This window comes from Salvelinus sp. IW2-2015, linkage group LG4q.2, assembly GCF_002910315.2.
Source record: "Salvelinus sp. IW2-2015 linkage group LG4q.2, ASM291031v2, whole genome shotgun sequence".
NCBI classification, from domain to species: domain Eukaryota; kingdom Metazoa; phylum Chordata; class Actinopteri; order Salmoniformes; family Salmonidae; genus Salvelinus; species Salvelinus sp. IW2-2015.
In genome coordinates, this window is record NC_036843.1 from 6,814,008 (window position 1) to 6,835,988 (window position 21,981).

At 42.2% G+C, this 21,981-nt stretch overlaps 1 long non-coding RNA gene across 1 annotated transcript; it reads left to right on the forward strand.

Annotated features, from left to right (window-relative positions):
* Positions 1-6,550: 6,550 nt before the first annotated feature.
* Positions 6,551-9,376, forward strand: LOC111963015 (uncharacterized). Its single transcript, XR_002877198.2, has 5 exons — positions 6,551-6,630; positions 6,746-6,928; positions 8,566-8,789; positions 8,870-9,003; positions 9,286-9,376. It is a non-coding gene; the product is annotated as an uncharacterized lncRNA (long non-coding RNA).
* Positions 9,377-21,981: the final 12,605 nt, after the last annotated feature.

The window sequence follows — 21,981 nt, forward strand, 5'->3', positions numbered from 1 at the left end:
GTCAGCCAGTCTATTAGGAGATATGCTCTGTCTCTGTTATTTTTCCTTGTCTATTTAATCTTAATTAATTAATTAAGCTGTGGCTAAGTTGGCCTGTATTTTTAGAGAGGGTGAAAGAGTTGAATGGAGAGAGAAAGGTTTCCCTCCAACCTTTTTATGCAAGCAAAGTACGTCAGATAAAAAATGGCATGACAGTCCTGATGGAAACAGAACATTTGTTGGTACACTTTCCAAATGTTGACAAAACAAAAAACGCACAAAATATTTTATGAGCAATATTAATATAATAACCATATTGAAGTAAACATGGAGTCACGCAATGAAATCTTGTGTGGTCCTCCTACTACGACTCATCAGGAAAGCATGCAGTTTATTAGGCTACAGATGAAATAAGTTGTGATGAACTTCACAGGGGGGTGAAAGTGCAAGGTGATGAGCTTGATGCTCCTTTCCAATAAATATCGAGGGTCTTATTCTGGTGACATGATGATCGATGCTTGGCTGCCGTTTGACAAATACAAATAATCTCGCTCTTTTGTCCATAATAATCTCATCATGTAGACTATATCTGTATCTGCTAGCTGTTGGCTAGAGTGCACTTGCCAATACCAGAGTAGGCACACTCGCTATATATCGCTGAGAAAACCATCAGTAGAGTTGAAWATGCGCTGGAGACCCATTTAACTTGTCTTTTTTATGCGGTACATGTGAATTTAATTGCTAAATAATTTGATTTTTAAACCCCTTTTTCTCTCCAAATTAGTGATATCCAGTTGCGATCTTGTCTCATCTCTGCAACTCTTCAACGGGAGATGCGAAGGTCGAGTCATGCGACCTCTGAAACATTACTCGCCAAACTGCACTTCTTAATACCCGCCCGCTTAACCCGGAAGCCAGCCGCACCAAGATGTCAGAGGAAACACTGTTCAACTGGGGACTGAAGTCAGCCTGCAGGAGCCCGGCCCGCCTCAAGAAATTACTAGAGTGCGATGAACCAAGTTAAGCCCCCCCGGCCGAACCCTCCCCTAGCCCGGACGACGCTTGGCCAATTGTGCGCCACCCTTTGGGACTCCAGGTCACAGCCGGTTAAAACATAGCCTGGGATCAAACCGGGGTCTGTAGTGATGCCTGAAGCACTGCGATGCAGTGCCTTAGATCGCTCCGCCACTCGGGGGCCGCAAAAGGTATTTTTATGTGACCTACGTCATCACGCACAGCCTTTTATCAGCAACAAGTCCATTTGATGGAAACACATATCTGGTAGGAAAATGCACATATTGTTTTTATGCAGATTTTTTTATATTTGCATGAAAATCTGTTGCTAATTGGATAGAAACCTAGCTAGTGACATACTTTCTGTGCATTAGCTCAAATGCTTTTTCAAGCTAAAGTTTGGAGCCATCAGGTTTGGAAAGGTTTGGAGCTATCAGAAAAACAAGATGCACCATTACACCCAACCATTCTTTAATTAATATTGCCTACTTTCTCACTCTGGACCAGTACCACTCCAGATGTGAAAGTTTGATATAGGAGGTTGGCACCCTGACCCTGGCGTTGACCCCTACATATGAGCATTCTTCAAGATAGATCCCTCTCAAGGTCATGTATGCATGATGGCATGAATGAAGCAATAACCATGAGCTGTTCCTGTTTTGTACAGTAATATAGATAAATCGTCATAATTGTACAGTTGTTATATTATTTTCCTCTTACTRCTGCGAATTTGTTGTATTAATAGTAATTATATCAATGATGACAAGTAATTTTTGTCCAACTATCCTGTTTCTATTTCAGTTACCTCACTGATTGGAGCGATTTGCATGTTCCATGTAACAGGGATACAGCTTTCAGGYTATAATTCRTCCATTAATATTTAATTGCCATCAAAGTGTGTTTTCAAAGTCTAGGGTGACGTTCCAGCCTTCCAGCCCAGTCACCGTAGAGCCAATTCCAGACCAGGACGAGGAACGTGGTGTGGTTCCAAAGAGCTGTGTTTTTAGTCATCTTATACCTCTCTCCTCCCATGCTGGCACCTGTAGCGCCTCTCCAGCAACAGTAAATCACGTGACCATTTCCTTGCGAGGAAATKCTAATCCCCGGGTAGATCCGCGGGGCGAGGGCCGCTGCACCAACTCAAGACATGTTGTAACCCGAGGCGACGGTATTAGGAAGGAAAAACGCTAGAAAGTGGTCCCTGTGCGCAATTTGTTTTGTCATCAATGCTCCATTAGTGTCACTTTATTCCGCGCTGCCCCTCCTTCTCCCCTCATTGTGTTTGAGTCAATATCGGGAAAGCCTGCCCGTTTCTGCCCAAATGGTTACAATATACCTTCTTCACACCTAAAGAGCTGACAAAGGTTATTAGGCTGACCTGCGCTGCAGGAGTAAGAGCCATACAGATAAATCGTYTCTGCACCAGCTATGTAATGTCGAGCCRCAAGCCCAGGGAATAGGATGGGGGGTTATCAGATGGGGCAGGAAGTTAGGGAGCAGCCATCTTGACGTACATGTATCACTCATAATAGACCATACACGCAAATAAGATAAATGCAACATCTTCGTAATTATTGGGACAGTAAAGCATTTTTCTTCTTTTGGTGCTATTCTTCAAAAGTTTGGATTTGAAATCAAACAATGAATATGAGGTTAAAGTGCAGACTGTCAGCTTTAATTTCAGGGTATTTTCATCCACAGAAATTACCGCACTTTTTGTAAAAAGTCCACCATTTTAGGGGAGCAAAAGCATTGGGACAAATTCACTTATACTGTATGTATATCAATGTCTTGGGGGTAGAATATTTGTGCATCTGTAACTTTCTCACTCATCATTATTCACGATTCATTCAGTATGATCCATAATCATGGTAGCATCCACATTAATGTAGAAGTGTTTAGAAACATATTATTTTCTATTCCTATTTACAATAAAAGTGACTCCATTAATTTCTATTGGGCACAAAATAATCTGAAACACAACCAAAACAAACAGCAAATGCATCCAACAAATTTGTGGAGTCAAAGCTTGATGTAGTCATTGCGTGCTATGAATACTACTTTAATACACATAAGTGAATTTGTCCCAACAATTTTGCTCCCCTTAAATGGGGGACTATGTACAAAAGTGCTGTAATTTCTAAATGGTTCACCCGATATGGATGAAAATACCCTCAAATGAAAGTTGACAGTCTGCACTTTAACCTCATAGCCATTGTTTGATTTAAAATCAAAACTTCTGGATAGTATAGAGCCAAAAGAAGAAAGATAAATCCCTGTCCCAATAATTACGGAGGGAACTGTATGTCACAGGAGGTTGGTGGCACCTTAATTGGGGAGGACGGGCTCATAGTAATGGCTGGAACTGAATAAATGAAACTCATCAAACACATGGTTTACATGTGAGCTGTCCTCCCCTCAGCAGCTCCCTGTGATCTATAAACACCACACACACACACAACAGGGGCAGTAATAGATCTCTATAATACCCAGCCCTAGAGTCATCTCAGTAGGTCAATAAATAAAGCAAATAGCATTAACAATAACTCAAACTATATGATTSGGGCTCTAATATGATGAAATTAGTATCAGTGTTTTAAGGTTTGGCTATTTAGGTGAAATCCTAAGCCAGAGAGGGAGTAATTTGGACGTAGGGAAATTGATTTTGACCATCAGCACTCTCTCATTTTCAAACAGTGCCTGCGGCTAACCAGGTTTATTTATGCTAAACACATTACACAGGTAGCTTCTCCTTTCCTCCACAATGATTATGTGTCTCGGTTGAGGAATTGATATTTCTTGCAAATAAGAAAATTATCATATTGCATGACTGGACGGAGGAAATTAAGACTGGCAGGAGTCTTAAGACTGGCAGGAGGCAAGGAGTGAAACCTAGAAGTAGTTATTGTATTTTCATTTTTGTGAAAGGTGACGTGCAGGGATCATATTTCTCCTGCTATATTGGAGAATGGCTCTCAGGACTCATCAATAAGAATACAGTGATACAGGCCCACAGTAAGTGGTGCAGGAGGGACCTGGAGCAAGAGGGAGTGGGCCATCCGTTTCAAAGTGATAAAAAGTGCATGCCATTTTCTGAATATATTTACGATTCTATAAGAGAACCAAGAGGACCATTTTTGTTGCTCATTTGACCTTCTCTCATTCAGATATACTTTTCCAGAGCCTATTTGAATTGGAATTGGCCCTTTGCCTGCCGTTAAAGCGTGAGATAACCTGCACTGACCATTAGGTACTATCTTCACAATGAATGCTATATCTTAGCTGGGACTTTTATCTGCTTTTCTAGGCAAACAAGTCAATTTATGAGTAACTGTGATGTTGGGCTAATCAAAGCAGGCTATGTAGCTTTTAAAATGTGTCATACCACCTTACAAGTAATTTACTGACTTGATTGTACCTGCAGGGAAACTTTATTTGCAGTATCATGTATACATTTCAACCGTGTTTAAAAGGGACAAGAAAAGACATATACATTAGAAAAGGTATTTTTTATGATGATATAAATTCATCAGTATATACAGTACGAGGATCAGCCTGCTGTTCTTGATGAGTGGGCAGAGCCATTCAAATAAAGGATATCATACATGGAACAAATGATAGTCTAGGTTTTCCTGCAAGCTGATGTCTACTTTGGCCCTGATGGGAGTAGGTCAAATTCATGGGGATGGCTTGGGTGAGAAAATAATTTCTGGGCTTTGCTAAGGGCCCTAACCTTAAAGCTCTTATCCAAGCCTGTCTGTCAGACTCCCAGTACCTTTCCTGCTGTGGTGATCATTCTTCTCAGCATGTTCTTTTGAGTGAAAATTGCATTACCAAATCACCAGACAATGCAAAGGGATAACCCATTCATCAACCGTCTCTCTTATCAGGCTTAGCCAGCCGACACACCACTGGAGAACAGTAATCGTAACAGCAAGCCACCACGCCACTGGAGAACAGTAATCGTAACAGCAGCCGCCACACCACTGGAAGAACAGTAATGGTAACAGCCAGCGCCACGCCACTGGAGAACAGTAATGGTAACAGCCAGCCGCCACGCCACTGGAGACAGTAATGGTAACAGCCAGCCGCCACGCCACTGAGAACAGTAATGGTAACAGCCAGCCGCCAGCCACTGGAGAACAGTAATGTACAGCCAGCCGCACGCCACTGGGAACAGTAATGGTACAGCAGCCGCCACGCCACTTGGAGAACAGTAATGGTAACAGCCAGCCGCCACGCCACTGGAGAACAGTAATGGTAAAAGCCAGCCCACGCCACTGAGAACAGTATGGTAACAGCAAGCCACCACCACACTGGAGAACAGTATGGTAACAGCCAGCCCCACGCCACTGGAGAACAGTAATGGTAACAGCCAGCCCCCCACTGGAGAACAGTAATGAACAGCCAGCCACCACACACCTGGAGACAGTAATGGTAACAGCAAGCCACCACGCCACTGGAGAACAGTAATGGTAACAGCCAGCCACCACACACTGGAGAACAGTAATGGTAAAGCAGCCACCACGCACTGGAGAACAGTAAGGTAACAGCAAGCCACCACGCCACTGGAGAACAGTAATGGTAACAGCAAGCACCACGCCACTGGAGAACAGTAATGGTAACAGCCAGCCACCACCCCACTGGAGAACAGTAATGGTAACAGCAGCCACCACATCACTGGAGAACAGTAATGTAACAGCAGCCGCCACGCCACTGGAGAACAGTAATGGTAACAGCCAGCCACCACGCCACTGGAGAACAGTAATGGTAACAGCCAGCCGCCACACCACTGGGAAACAGTAATGGTAACAGCTAGCGCGCCACACTACTGGAGACAGTAATGGTAACAGCCAGCCACACACCACTGAAGAACAGTAATGGTAAAGCCAGCCGTCACACCACTGGAGAACGTTAATGTAACAGCCAGCCGTCACACCACTGGAGAACAGTAATGGTAACAGCCAGCCGTCACACCACTGGAGAACAGTAATGGTAACAGCCAGCCGCCACGCCACTGGAGAACAGTAATGGTAACTGGGATCTCCTTTTCATCCTCGTATTATATTGACAAAATAATACTATAATAACAGACATGAAGGGGTATCTGTGCAAAAGTAATGTCCTCATGGTGAGTAACTATAACTTCTTACCATACTATTACCATGTTATTACCACTTTATTCCGTGCTGTAATGTAAAGTGCTTACAGTTTGTTATTCAGAATTTAAGTTGAAGTTGCTGTAGGCTACAACTTTCCAATTACATGAAGAAATATTTTTATTTACAATGATTCGCTACATTATATTCATGCCTTGGGATCCTTTTGAGCCACTCAACCCATACGGAAAAGGACATAACTTCATATCCGAAGTTGTACTCAAATATAATGCAAACATACTTACTTACATCAGATTTCAAATGAGCTGATCTACTTACACAAAATAAGCAGCCAATAGAGTTGAATTGATTAAAATACTTAAAGCTCATTGGTCAGTGTGTGATTTGAAGGCGAGATGTGTTTTGAATAACTGTTGAGGTGTCAAGGAATGAAAGGAACAAAAAGGAAGAAGAGTGCCATCAGGACGACAAGTCATTATGAGGGGATGTGTTCTTCTGTTCATTTTACTCTTGGCTGGTAAGGATTTACTTATTTGAAATGTTTTGCGTTATTGTAGTTCAAAGAACCTTTGCCTTTCCAACGCATACTGTACATTCTTTACCCCTCCTTCCATTCTCTTCTTCTCTCCCAGGTCTTACCTCAGGTGATTCTCACAAGAGAATCCTTGGAGGGGAACCTTGCAATGACAATTATGCTAAGCACTATGTGAAACTCAAGGTCACTAGATGGATGGACGCTTTAGAAAATTGCTGTCACGAGAATGTGGTGGCTGTCTTATTCATCTTACAGCTGAGCACTGCACTAGCTTTGGGAGGTAAAGTGACTGCTAAATGTGACCTACAGGAAGATGAATGTTATATATTGGCATAGCGTGATATGGGTTAATTATGTCGTCTTTTATGTCATTTGTTTTCATGGCAACTAGTTTTGATTTGGTATTCTGCCGATTACCTTGCAAGCTGTTTATGGATTCCTTAATTCATTTGTTTTCATGGCAACTAGTTTTGATTTGGTATTCTGCCGATTACCTTGCAAGCTGTTTATGGATTCCTTAATTCATTTGTTTTTCTCAATCGCATACAAACGTTTTTTGGAACGTCCCTACTGCAGAAAACAATGATCAAATGCTTAAATACATTTGCAGAATATCTGATAATTTATTGCATTTGTACCTTGATTGAATATCTTAGACTCCCTTGTTAAATAAAATTGTCATAAATGAATACAAAATTCAATGTAAAGTGTTCTGTTCACAGAATATGAACACATTGCTTTCATCAGAAGAGAAATGGTTACAAATGTGTTCACCGTTTCCGACAGTCAGTAAATACTGGTGCACAACATTTGAAATGGCTCTATCAGTGTGACATCAGGTACAATATAGGGAACGATCTAGGCAAAGAGGACTGTCAAAGTTTTACGATTTTTTTACAATATTGTGGACATGCAGAGAATGAAGTTGGGTTACTTCTACTTCTAAATAACTTTGGGAACTCCTATGTCATCCTCTCCAACATTGTGACCATCCATTTCAGAGCTATGCTTTAGTGTGGATTGAGACCTACATTCATATCAGTTGTGTTCTTCCAGTGTACTCACCTTTCCTTATTTCTATATTGGATTGTGTTTCACTTGCACATGGAAAGTCTTCCAACCTATGAACAGACTTTGTACTGAATACATGTAACGAAATTGGATTGTGATGATACTGATGAATGAATCCTGCCTTTTTTCCGTTTTCTTTTTGATCAGGAAAAATATTTGTTTTGATGTGTATTCAATTGTTTGGTGAAATAAGCTTAAAAGGAGAGTCATTTCTAATTTCCTATACATGCTGGCATCTTTTGATGAATATAATTTATTGTTTTGAGAAAGCACCTACATTTTAAAAATGCGTTTACTGTTTTGCAAAAGACCAGAGTTCTGTGCCTTAAGAACAGGGTTTTGAAAATCAACATTGTTCCAAGAAATGCTTGTACACGATTGATAAAAACTGTAACTCATCATCTTCGACATTGTGCCCTTCCATTACGAGCTTTGCTTTGGTGTTGGTTGAGGCCTATCCATTCATATCAGCAGTTCTCCACTGTACTCACCTGTCCTCATTTCTACTGGGGATTGGCTTTCTTGCTGTGGTCTACAAACCTGTCAGCAGAGCAGCCTACATATTGAATACATTGGATTGTGATCATACCAATGAATGAATGCTGGATGAATGTATTTGCAATTTTGGCAGTATAGTTTTGATTAAGTATTTGGCTTTTTGAAGAAGGCAACTACATTTTAAATATGCATTTACTGTTTTGCTAAAGGCTACAGAGTTCTGTGTGTTTTGAAAATGGGCAACATTGTTCCAAAKAATGCTTGWACATGATTGAGAAACTCTAACTGATCTTTTATAACCCAAGGTAACAGTGATACACAAACTCTCTTTATACGTCTTCCCTTTAGTACTATAACAGCGACACTGGGTGCACATCCAGGTGGAACACCTAAACCAGAAGAGGTCCAGATTCCTGATGAAACATTATATAGAAAGACCAGTCATGACATCATGCTGCTGAAGCTGCCTAAGGCATACCCTCAGTTCACTACCATTCAGCTTCCTCCCTCTACATGCAAGACACCTGAGTTGAAGGAGAATGTGAGAATTGCAGGCTGGAGTTACACAGAAGGTGAATTACACACAGAGTTGAGTGATGCACAAGAACCTATTTGCAGGTATTATATCATTTTCTCTAATCTAACTCCACAGATGATACAAAGCCAGAGAAACTACAGTGTTAAAAATCAAGAGACCTCCAAGTCACTGAGTGTGACACCACAACGGATGCTGAGATTAATATTCAAATGTGATTCTGAGCAGCATGGAAGATAGACGCCTGCCATGTTAGACTGATTTCAATTGACACGCTTACAATTCCCTGCCTAGTTCCATATCATTTCTGCCCCAAAAATAACAGTGGCGGGTGACTAACTTATTACATTTCCTTTACAGTAAAAGTCAATCGAACAACCTTCATAAGCTTTTATCATTACTTTACCAAATGAAGAGTCTATTACTGAATAATGTGATTAGTGCTGTTGGCATACAAACTGTTTTATTTCTTAATGTAGGCACATCGCATTAAATAGACATTATTTGTGTTTATTCTTCTGTAACTCACACAGGGGGACTCTGGAGGAAGTCTGATGAACAAAGATGACCTCCTGTATGGTGTGAGCTCACGGGGTAGTAAAACAGAGTGTAAAGTTCCAATCACCTTCATGGATGTTTGCAAGTACCGAGAATGGATAATAGAACTCAATAAAGATAATTAATTGGATAGTGAATAAACAAATGATGTACTCCAATTAAAAGGTGTTCTCAGATCTCCTTAAGAATGAGTGAATCCTGGAATATTCTTTGCCTCTTTGTATGTACACAGTCTAGCAGGATTGTAGTGTTTGGGCAGAAAGCCAGTAGTGATGCGTGGGTTAAAAAAAGTCATATTCCAACCTATGTGTAACGGATGTGAAATGGCTAGCTAGTTAGCGGGTACGCGCTAGTAGCGTTTCAATCAGTTACGTCACTTGCTCTGAAACCTAGAAGTAGTGTTGCCCCTTGCTCTGCAAGGGCCGCYGCCTTTGTGGAGCGATGGGTAACGATGCTTCGTGGGCGACCGTTGTTGATGTGTGCAGAGGGTCCCTGGTTCGCGCCCGTGTCGGGGCGAGGGGACGGTCTAAAGTTATACTGTTACATTGATGCTGTTGACCCGGATCACTGGTTGCTGCGGAAAAGGAGGAGGTTGAAAGGGGGGTGAGTGTAACGGATGTGAAATGGCTAGCTAGTTAGCGGGTACGCGCTAGTAGCGTTTCAATCAGTTACGTCACTTGCTCTGAAACCTAGAAGTAGTGTTGCCCCTTGCTCTGCAAGGGCCGCGGCTTTTGTGGAGCGATGGGTAACGATGCTTCGTGGGCGACCGTTGTTGATGTGTGCAGAGGGTCCTTGGTTCGCGCCCGGGTCGGGGTGAGGGGACGCACTAAAGTTATACTGTTACATATGTGTTGTGATAATTGCGTTGTTTGCTCTATAACCTGTTAGTTCATATGCTTTCCGACCGTGATATATAAGCCTAAAGGCCGAGACAATAAGAAGACACAGTGGCATTATAAATTCAACCACACCTTTGTTTCATCACAAAACCGGAGAGCAACCTCTGTCTGGGGAACTCCACAAAGCATTTTGCATGTAACAAACGGTTACATGACCTACAGCATGGTCAAGCAAGTTAATGTTTCCAACATTTTCACTAAACAACTATTGATTTGGAACCACGGAGAGTTACTGCAAGTCGCAAAGAAAACAGGAGCTGCCTCCAATGTTCCAGCACCACCAACTTCAACATTTCAACATAATCAAATCACCTCTGCTTAGTCTACTACAGTGACAACTAAAAGATAACAAAAACTATTTAGTCCAGTCAACGTAAGCTAAATATGATGTGTCTGTTAATGRTTGATTTGGATTTGTGGGTGTGTGCGTTTGAGCAAGTAGAAAAAACATGTTGACTCACCCTACCTGTAGAGAAACGCCAATGCCATCCTCCGCTCTTTCAAGTAGAAGAAACACTGACATACAGTACACACGTTCATATTTTGTTGTCCTAGGCTACTTGACAAAAAATCTTGCTTGCTAGCCTAACTTCCTTTCATGGGTGTTACAAATCCCTTTTGCCCGGCAGTCTAGGGGGGATGGTAACGAGARCCGTAACATGACTCATGCAAAGTATAATAGTGAAAACGTAACAGTGAGAACGAAAAACCACAGACAACTAAATGACCGTCAATCACTCATGGTTTATTTGTAAACACACGATAATGGGGGAGCGGGAAAAGGGGCTGAGCTGGACCCAAGGAAAGAAATAATAAGCATTCAAAAACACCCCTAAGCTAGTCTACCTGCTTCAACAACAGCTAACTAACTAACTAACCAGAAATARAGTGGGTGGTCCACCCAGTTCTAAKTAGTGTATTTAGACAAAGTTTACCTACGGGTAGTGTAGGGCAACTTGTCTTGGTACCCCCTTTCCCACCATCAAACAAACATTCAAACACCATAACAAAACCAATACTCACAGGATAACGGACAAAGTGACATGTAGTTGCAAAAATGGCTCCCAATCAGAGACAACGAAAGGGATCATTTTAGCTAGCTAGCCACCAGAGGACAACACAACCAGTTTAGAGGAGTAATGCCAAATCAATCAATCAAATGTATTTATAAAGCCCTTATTACATCAGCTGATGTCACAAAGTGCTGTACAGAAACCCAGCCTAATACCCCAAACAGCAAGTAATGTAGGTGTAGAAGCACGGTGGCAAGGAAAAACACCCTGGAAAGGCCGGAATCTAGGAAGAAACCTAGAGAGGAACCAGGCTAGGAGGAGTGGCCAGTCCTCTTCTGGCTGTGCCGGGGGAAGATTATAACAGAACATGGCTAAGATGTTCAAATGTTCACAGATGACCAGCAGGGTCAAGTAATAATCACAGTYGTTGTAGAGGGTGCAACAGGTCAGCACCTCAGGAGTAAATGTCAGTTGGCTTTTCATAGCCGATCACTCAGAATATCTCTACCGCTCCTGTTGTCTCTATAGAGTTCAAAACAGCAGGTCTGGGACAGGTAGCAAGTCCGGTGAACAGGTCAGGGTTCCATAGCCGCAGGCAGAACAATTGAACCTGGTGTCACGGTTCTCTAAAGTAGAACCCAGAAGCAGACCAGGACAAGGAGAGTAAGACGAAGGTGAGTATTTATTTACAAGTTTAAATGTAGTGATAGAAAAATCCAAGTAGCYGAGCGGGCAGCGGAGGTGAGTTGATGGAATTGAGTAAGCAGATCCAAGGAAGTAACTGAAGTCACCGACGACCAGGTAGGGATGGGATGAGTGTTCCGGGTGAATGACTGTAGACAGAAAAAARGGAGGTAAGTTCAAGGCAAGCAAGACGTACAAAACAACAAAACAAACTCTATCAAACTGGAGGCTGATACGCTGGCACAACATACTGTTCATGGCTAACGATCCGGCAGGGAATGGATGTCAGGTCAGCGCTTATGAAGTGGAGGGGTGATGATCAGGACCAGGTGTGCAGATAGCTGATGGGATACAGGTGCGGGTACTCAGAGATCCTCCAACTAGCTACGTCGCCCGGCAACCAGACAGGGTGCGTTCCAGGACACCGGAAAAAACACTCCAGGACAGAACACAGGCAAAAACAGACTCAGGAAGCGGYATTCGTGACAGCGTCTCTCACATGGATAGGCAGACCGTTGCATAAAAATGGAGCTCTATAGGAGAAAGCCCTGCCTTTTATCAATGTTACGTAGATGGAAAAAAAGCTGTCCTTGAAACAGTCTTGATATGTTCGTCAGAAGAGAGATCAGGGTCCAGAGTAACGCCGAGGTCCTTCACAGTTTTATTTGAGACGACTGCACAACCATCAAGATTAATTGTCAGATTCAACAGAAGATCTCTTTGTTTCTTGGGACCTAGAACAAGCATCTCTGTTTTGTCCGAGTTTAAAAGTAAAACATTTGCCGCCATCCACTTCCTTATGTCTGAAACACAGGCTTCCAGGGAGGGCAATTTTGGGGCTTCACCATGTTTCATCGAAATGTACAGCTGTGTGTCATCCGCATAGCAGTGAAAGTTAACATTATGTTTCCGATTGACATCACCAAGAGTTAAAATATTTAGTGAAAATAGTGGTCCTAAAACGGAGCCTTAAGGAACACCGAAAGTTACAGTTGATTTGTCAGAGGACAAACCATCTACAGAGACAAACTGATATCTTTCTGACAGATAAGATCTAAACCAGGCCAGAACATGTCCGTGTAGACCATTTTGGGATTCCAATCTCTCCAAAAGAATGTGGTGATCGATGGTATTAAAAAGCAGCACTAAGGTCTAAGAGCACGAGGACAYATGCAGAGCCTCGGTCTGATGCCATTAAAAGGTKATTTACGACCTTCACAAGTGCAGTCTCAGTGCTATGATGGGGTCTAAAACCAGACTGAAGCGTTTCATGTACAGTTTAAGTCGGAAGTTTACATACACTTAGGTTGGAGTCATTAAAGGTTGGAGTCATTAAAACTTGTTTTTTAACTATTCCACAAATTTTGGGTTAACAAACMSTAGGTAAGTCATTATTCCAACAATTGTTTACAGACAGATTATTTCACTTATCACAGTATCACAATTCCAGTGGGTCAGAAGTTTATATACACTAAGTTGACTGTGCCTTTAAACAGCTCAGAAAATTCCAGAAAATGATGTCATAGCTTTAGAAGCTTCATATAGGCTAATTGACATAATTTGAGTCAATTGGAGGTGTACCTGTGGATGTATTTCAAGGCCTACCTTCAAACTCAGTGCCTCTTTGCTTGACATCATGGGAAAATCAAAAGAAATCAGCCAAGACCTTCGAAAAATTATTAGACCTCCACAAGTCTGGTCCATCCTTTGGAGCAATTTCCAAACGCCTGAATGTACCACGTTCATCTGTACAAACAATAGTACGCAAGTATAAACACCATGGGACCACGCAGCCGTCATACGCTCAGAAAGGAGATGCGTTCTGTTTCCTGGAGATGAACGTACTTTGGTGCGAAAAGTGCAAATCAATCCCAGAACAACAGCAAAGGACCTTGTGAAGATGCTGGAGGAAACAGGTACAAAGGTATCTATATCCACAGTAAAACGAGTCCTATATCAACATAACCTGACAGGCCTCTCAGCAAGGAAGAAGCCACTGCCCAAAACCGCAAATAAAAGCCAGACTACGGATTGCAACTGCACATGGGGACAAAGATCGTACATTTTGGAGAAATGTCCTTGTTCTGATGAAACAAAAATAGCCATAAAGAGCATCGTTATGTTTGGAGGAAAAAGGGGGAAGCTTGCAAGCCGAAGAACACCATCCCAACCGTGAAGCACGGGGGTGGCAAGCATCATGTTGTGGGGTGCTTTCCTGCGGAGGGACTGGTGCACTTCACAAAATAGATGGCATCATGAGGGAGAAAAATTATGTGGATATATTGAAGCAACATCTCAAGACATCAGTCAGGAAGCTAAAGCTTGGGCGCAAATGGGTCTTCCGAATGGACAATGACCACAAGCATACTTCCAAAGTTGTGGCAAAATGGCTTGAGGACAACAAAGTCAAAGTATTGGAGTGGCCATCAAAAAGCCCTGACCTCAATCCTATAGAACATTTGTGGGCAGAACTGAAAAAGTGTGTGCGAGCAAGGAAGCCTACAACCTGACTCAGTTACACCAGCTCTGTCAGGAGGAATGGGCCAACATTCAGCCAACTTATTGTGGGAAGCTTGTGGAAGACTACCTGAAAGTTTTCACCCAAGTTAAACAATTTAAAGGAAATGCTACCAAATACTAATTGAGTGTATGTAAACTTCTGACCCACTGGGAATGTGATGAAAGAAATAAAAGCTGAAATAACTATTTCTCTCTACTATTATTCTGACATTTCACGTTCTTAAAACAAATTGGTGAGCCTAACTGACCTAAGACAGGGAACTATTTCAGTAGTTTAGTTGGAATATGGTCCAGTATGCAGCTTGAATGTTTCGAGGCCATGATTATTTTKATCTTGAGTGTCTCCCTTGATCCTAGGTCCTGGCAGAGTTGTGCAGACTCAGGACAACTGAGCTTTGGAGGAAAATGCAGATTTAAAGAGGAGTCCGTAATTTGCTTTCTAATGATCATGAWCTTTTCGTCAAAGAAGATCATGAATTTATTACTGCTGAAGTGAAAGCCATCCTCTCTTGGGGAATGCTGCTTTTTAGTCAGCTTTGCGACAGTATCAAAAATAAATTTTGGATTGTTCTTATTTTCCTCAATTAAGTTGGAAAATAGGATGATCGAGCAGCAGTGAGTGTTCTTCGATACTGCACGGTACTGTCTTTCCAAGCTAGTTGGAAGACATCCAGTTAGGTGTAGCGCCATTTCCATTCCAATTTTCTGGAAGCTTGCTTCAGAGCTCTGGTATTTTCTGTATACCAGGGTGTCACGCCCTGACCTTAGAGAGCCTTTTTATTTCTCCATTTGGTTAGGTCAGGGTGTGATTTGGGTGGGCATTCAAGTTTTCTATTTCTTTGTTGGCCGGGTATGGTTCCCAATCAGAGGCACCTGTCTATCGTTGTCTCTGATTGGGAATCATACTTAGGCAGCCTGTTTTCCACCCTAGTTTGTGGGATCTTGTTTTTGCACAGTTACTAGTTAGCCTGCAGAACGTTACGTTCCTTTATATTTTGTTGTTTTGTCGGTATTTTCAGTATTAAATGTCATGAGCACTTTCCACGCTGCGCTTTGGTCTCATTCATTCAACGGCGGACGTAACACAGGGAGCTAGTTTCTTATGACAAACGTTTTTGGTTTTTAGGGGTGTGACTGCATCTAGGGTATTACACAAGGTTAAATTGAGTTTCTCAGTTAGGTGGTTAACTGTACTCTGACGTCCATGGGTAGGTGGAGGGAGTCTGGAAGGGCATCTAGGAATCTTTGTATTGTACAAGAATTTATAACTCTTTTGATGATCCTTGATTGGGGTCTGAGCAGATTATTTGTTGCGATTGCAAACGTAATAAAATGGTGGTCCGATTGTTCAGGATTATGAGGAAAAACATTAAGATCCACAATATTTATTCTAAGGGACAAAACTAGGTCCAGAGTATGACTGTGGCAGTGAGTAGGTCCGGAGACATGTTGGACAAAACCCACTGAGTCGATGATGGCTCCGAAAGCTTTTTGGAGTGAGTCTGTGGACTTTTCCATGTGAATGTTAAAGTCACCAAAAATGTGAATATTATCTGCCATGACTACAAGGTACGATTGGAATTCAGGGAACTCAGTGAGGAAAGCTGTATTTTGCCAAGGAGGCCTGTAAACAGTAGCTATAAAAAGTGATTGAGTAGGCTGCATAGATTTCATGACTAGAAGCTCTAAAGATGAAAACGCAGCCTTTTTCTTTTTTGGAAATTGAAATGTGCTATGGTAAATGTTAGCAACACCTTCGCCTTTGCGGGATGCGCGGGGGATATGGTCACTAGTGTAACCTGGAGGTGAAGCCTCATTTAAAGCAGTAAATACATCAGGCTTAAGACATGTTTCAGTCAGGCCAATCACATCAAGATTGTGATCAGTGATTAGTTAATTGACTATAACTGCTTTGGAAGTGAGGGATCTAACATTAAGTAGCCCTATTTTGAGATGTGAGATATCACAATCTCTTTCAATAATGACAGGAATGGAGGAGGTCTTTATTCCAGTGAGATTGCTAAGGTGAACACCGCCATGTTGAGTTTTGCCCAARCTAGATCGAGACACAGACACAGTCTCAATGGGAATATCTGAGCTGACTACACTGACTATGCTAGTGGCAGACTCCACTAAGCTTGCAGGGTGGCTAACAGCCTGCTGCCTGGCATGCACCCTATCTCATTGTGGAGCTAGGGGAGTTAGAGCCCTGTCTATGTTSGTAGATAAYATGAGAGRACCCCTCCAGCTAGCATGGAGTCCGTCACTCCTCAGCAGGCCAGGCTTGGTCCTATTTGTGGGTGAGTCCCAGATAGAGGGCCAATTATCTACAAATTATATATTTTGGGAGGGGCAGAAAACTGTTTTCAACCAGCGATTGAGTTGTGAGACTCTGCTGTAGAGCTCATCACTCCCCCTAGCTGGAAGGGGGCCAGAGACAATTACTCGATGCCGACACATCTTTCTAGCTGATTTACACGCTGAAGCTATGTTGCGCTTGGTGACCTCTGACTGTTTCATCCTYACATCGTTGGTGCTTTCCCTTGGCGCTGCTTGAAACTGCTTTTTTTTTTGGTGCCTCAGGACCATTCATAGTTGAGCTCACTCAGTTTAGCTCAACGCTGATTGGCTATTATTTTATGAATTTTTTTATCAAGGGAGGCCAAATGCTTGCTGGCTTCCCTTGCATTCAATGCTACGGGTGGCAACAATGTCATGCTCTTTTGGACCAGAAAGCATCAGATAGATGGCCTACACATACAGAGACCATACAGAGACAGAGGGGCGCTGTTTCACTCGCTCGGATGCCTTCTCTGGTGAGATACATTCAGCCTCTTGTGAATTGAAGGAAAATTATGAAAACAGAGAGACGAAAGATAAAATAATGTATGTATTTTATGGGGGGGTTTTGTCCATTTTTGGGGAAGCCTGGCTTCCCTTGGCATCCATGAATACACGCCACTGAGGCAAGGAACAGATTTTTGAAATAAATTCCACATTTTTGCAAGTGTCTAAACCCTACAACCTATTGATCGGTAGTKATTTTGTGGTTTAAGGGATTTACAGAATGGTAACAGGATGACACACAATGACAGAGTGAACAGAGATGGATTCATATAATTTCGTTTATTTTATGTTTAAAAAATACATATACAGCCAAGAACAATCAGTGTATTAAAGAAAACTATACAGGTTAAAAACAATAGTCTTTTAGTTATACTATTTTCATTTTTGTGAAGGGTGACGTGCAGGGATCAGATTTCTCCTGCTATATTGGAGAATGGCTCTCAGGACTCATCAATAAGAATACAGTGATACAGGCCAACAGTAAGTGGTGCAGGAGGGACCTGGAGGCCAGAGGGAGTGGGCCATCTGTTTCAAACGGAKGAAAACAGAAGTAATGTGCTGTGCATATTTGTGACTCTACGAAAGCTATGATCTTTTTAATATAATTTACTGCTACGTTGACTTGCTCTCATTCAGAGTTGTTTCTCCTGAGCCCATTTGAATTGTCTATTGCCTTGTCGTTAACAATGAGATTGTACATATTAAGTGTTGTTGTCAATTAGTTTACTCCAATTAGGGGAGAGGTGGTAGGGTTAGGGTAAAAATAATAAAGGACATTTTTTTTTTTTTTTACTACAGTACCAGTCAAAAGTTTGAATACAAGTTTTTTTTTTTTTTACTATTTTCTACATTGTAGAATAAGAGTGAAGCCATCAAAACTATGAAATAACACATATGGAATCATGTAGTAACCAAAAAAGTGTTAAACAAATCTAAATATATTCTTCAAAGTAGCCACCCTTTGCCTTYATGACAGCTTTGCACACTCTTGGCATTCTCTCAACCAGCTTCATGAGGTAGTCACTTGGACTGAATTTCAATTAACAGGTGTGCCTTGTTAAAAGTTCATTTGTGGAATGCCTTTCTTAATGCGTTTGAGCCAATCAGTTGTGTTGTGACAAGGTATTTAAAAAATATACTGTATATATAACCTTAATTTAACTAGGCAAGTCAACAAATTATTTTTTTACAATGACGGCCTACCCCGACCAAACCAGGACGATGCTGGACCAATTGTGCACCGCCCTATGGGACTCCCAATCACGGCCGGATGTGATACAGCCTAGATTCGAACCAGGGACTGTAGTACCTCGACTAACCGGTACCCGCGCACATTGACTTTGTACCAATACCCCCTGTATACAGGCTCACTATTGTTATTTTACTGATGCTCTTTAATAATTTATTACTTAATTTTTTTTCTTATCTAATTTTTACTTAACACTTATTTTATCTTAAATATGCATTGTTGGTTAAGGACTTGTAAGTAAGCATTTCACTGTAAGGTCTACACCTGTTGTATTCGGCGCATGTGACAAATACAATTTCATTTTGATTTGATTTGATTTGGAATTCAAGGCACACTTAACTAGCATGGCTACCACAGTATTCTGCAGCGATATGACATCCCATCTGGTTTGCGCTTAGTGAGACTACTGCAGCTCCATCAAAGTTGCCCAACCCTGGTCTAGGTCCMATTCATCCCAGCTGTGGCCTGTCTGCCCGTCTGTGGCCCAGCCAACAGTAGACAGATTGTAGCCGAAGCCCTGGCGGTATAAGTGGAACCACATGGAGGAGAGTGATACTGGTGATGCTGGACCAGAGAAGGAGTTAACCTGGCCAGCCAGCTATTGGCCTTATATGGATGGTGGTTACTGCCACTGATCCTAACCCTCCGCATACCACACAACACACACACACACACACACACACACACACACACACACACACACACACACACACACACACACACACACACACACACACACACAACACACACACACACACACACACACACACACACACACACACACACACACACACACACACACACACACACACACACACACACACATAATATCTCAGGGGTTTCTGTGGCCACAGTGCCTTCCAGAGTGGCTGACCAACGACAAGCATTTACCGTAGGCCAATCGGCATGCTAACAACCAAACACTAATGGGGGAAAGCGAAAGCCACAACCCACAGATATTCAGTAAATGCTTCCTGCTCCATTTGATAGTACAGGTACCCCTCACACAAACCAGGGTTGTGACTTTCTCAAGTCTTTGTGTATTACTGGCTGTGTGGCCGGCTGGCTGCTGTAACTTGAGTGTCTACAGAGCATCCAGGAGGAGAGCATCAGCTACTGTAGGATGATAACACAGTGACATTAACCTGGCTTCTCTGTAACACCCCTCTACCATGATGCATTGGGGCAACAGAGTGAGTTTTAGGGTTGGCCAACCTGTCATCTTCCATTAGGCTGTATGAATATTTGCCCGGCCCCCACCCCCCTTCTCTTTCTCTGTGGTGGTGTGGCCGGAGGCCCCCTGTCGGCTCTGAGAGAGATGGATCTGCTGAGGGTGGAGCCGGTGGCAGCAGGCGAAGCGGCCTCTCATATGTACACTGGGCCATGTGCTACCAGTTAAGGCAGCAGTCGGTCCTGAACAGGGGTTAAGTGAAACTACCTGCTCCTCTGTGTCTGCCGATTACTTGCTTTGTTCACTGTGGTACCAGATCATAAAACACTTGTGTCCACTTCTCCCCCTCTCTCCTAGTCCCTCAGGTCATTAGTGTGAGCAACAGGACATGCTTCTCTGTCATTCTGCATGACAGGGGAAAAGATTGTTTTCACTCACCTCCATCACCAACAATACATACTGTATATAAACAATATTTCAACAAAATATTGTCACATCTTTAAAGATCATTCCAAAATATCTGATGATGGATGGGCTTTTCTTCTTCTACGATGGACACAATATTGATGAAGTTAGTTAGCTTTTATGAAGATAGTAAATAAAGAAAAATMAGGTTACTCTTGGAAAATGAAATGAGACATGAAAGCAGTCCTGAGCTCTGGTTCTAGTTTCCTGTCTGAATCGTTGATAATTCATTTCGCAGACAGAGCTCATAATCATTCACTGGCCTGCTGCTGCCGCCACTCAGCSATCCTACAGGACTACTCATCATGGCCTTGGTTTGCCACTCCACCACTTCTTATGCCCTCTCTCTGTTTCTCTGTCTCTCTCATCTCTCTCACTCACTCAGTTCGCAGGGAAGGTACATCTCAGATCAAGCCATTTTCACCCCRTATCAGTTTTGAAAGCCAGTCGTTCTAAAAAGAAATTCTAAACCAGATGTGATTTATTTTTTCTTCCTCCTTATTTCATTTGTAGGATCTGAACATCAAAAGGGCATTGAGATCTTTTGAGATGAGCCCTAATCGCTTGAGCTCCAGTGCAGTCATTAAATGCAGTATAGTATGCGTGTCTCACCCTGGTGCAAACTCAAAAGGACCTCTCTGCATTTCTGCTCTCTTTAACAGACGCCACTCATGGGGAAACATTGGCGCCTCCCATAGACTGTGATTAAAGTAAATGAATGAAATAAGATACAAGGAAATTAAAATGATTCGTTTTTATAGTAACCACGACTACTGGCAAGGCCCCACTGCCACAGAACAGTGAAGGCTGGGCCAATAAACCAACTGCATTCAACTGTAAAGAAGAATGAAAAAAGAGGAGGATAAGAGCAGGATAGTAGAATAAGACAAAAATTACATTGTTATATATCTATGTATTTATCTTGGAAATATGGTAGGTTTTCAAACATGGTTGAATTTCAGCGGTAAAGTCAAAAATCTCCTAAACAATGTCTGGTTTATATCATTGACAGACACTGACATTTCTGTCATGCAAGAATGTTATTTACTGCAGAACTGTACTTTGACGTCTCCTATTTCTGTCTAAATGTTTAGAAATGTAGAACCTAAAATGTTTAATGAAGGAGGGAGAAAAAAAACTGTGAATTAATGTTCTGAAAATGTTGTAGCTCAATTGAATACTATTACAATACAATTTGAAATGCACCGTGTACTCCTAAAATAATSTATGTACTTTCAAGATCCTTGATTATACACAAGAGAGGATACATACTCAATACACAATTATTCCTATTCATTTCTCGTTCCTCCCTTATCCAACTGTATGTCATACTTATAAAGATATAATGATATCCATTCTCATGTGACTCAACTCTTCATAACTCAAATTACGTTCAAGCCATTTCATAAAAATGTATTTCATGCCATTCAATTTTTGCCATGCCATCATTTTGGGACAGTGCCCTCTGTAAAAGTGAGATGTGCATTCTCTCTCCCATCTCATCCTCTCGACTCAATCCTCTCCCTCTTTCTCTCTGTCCCTCCCTCTGCCCCCCCCCCTTCCCTCACTCCTCCCTCCCTCTACTTTCCTCACTCTCTCTCCAGGCGTGGGTGGAAGGGGACGGTGTTCAGAGTGAGATCGTCACATAAGGAAGCGATCGGACTCTAAACTCCAAATCATCACCTTGTTCTCCTGCTTCCGGTATCTGACCCACTGAGAGGCTGGCAGTTTCTCCCAGTTTGACCACCTTTCTGGGGTTTGGTTTCCAACCCAGAAGCCACAGCCATGGCTGGGAGGCCTGTATKATCACACACTACTGAAGA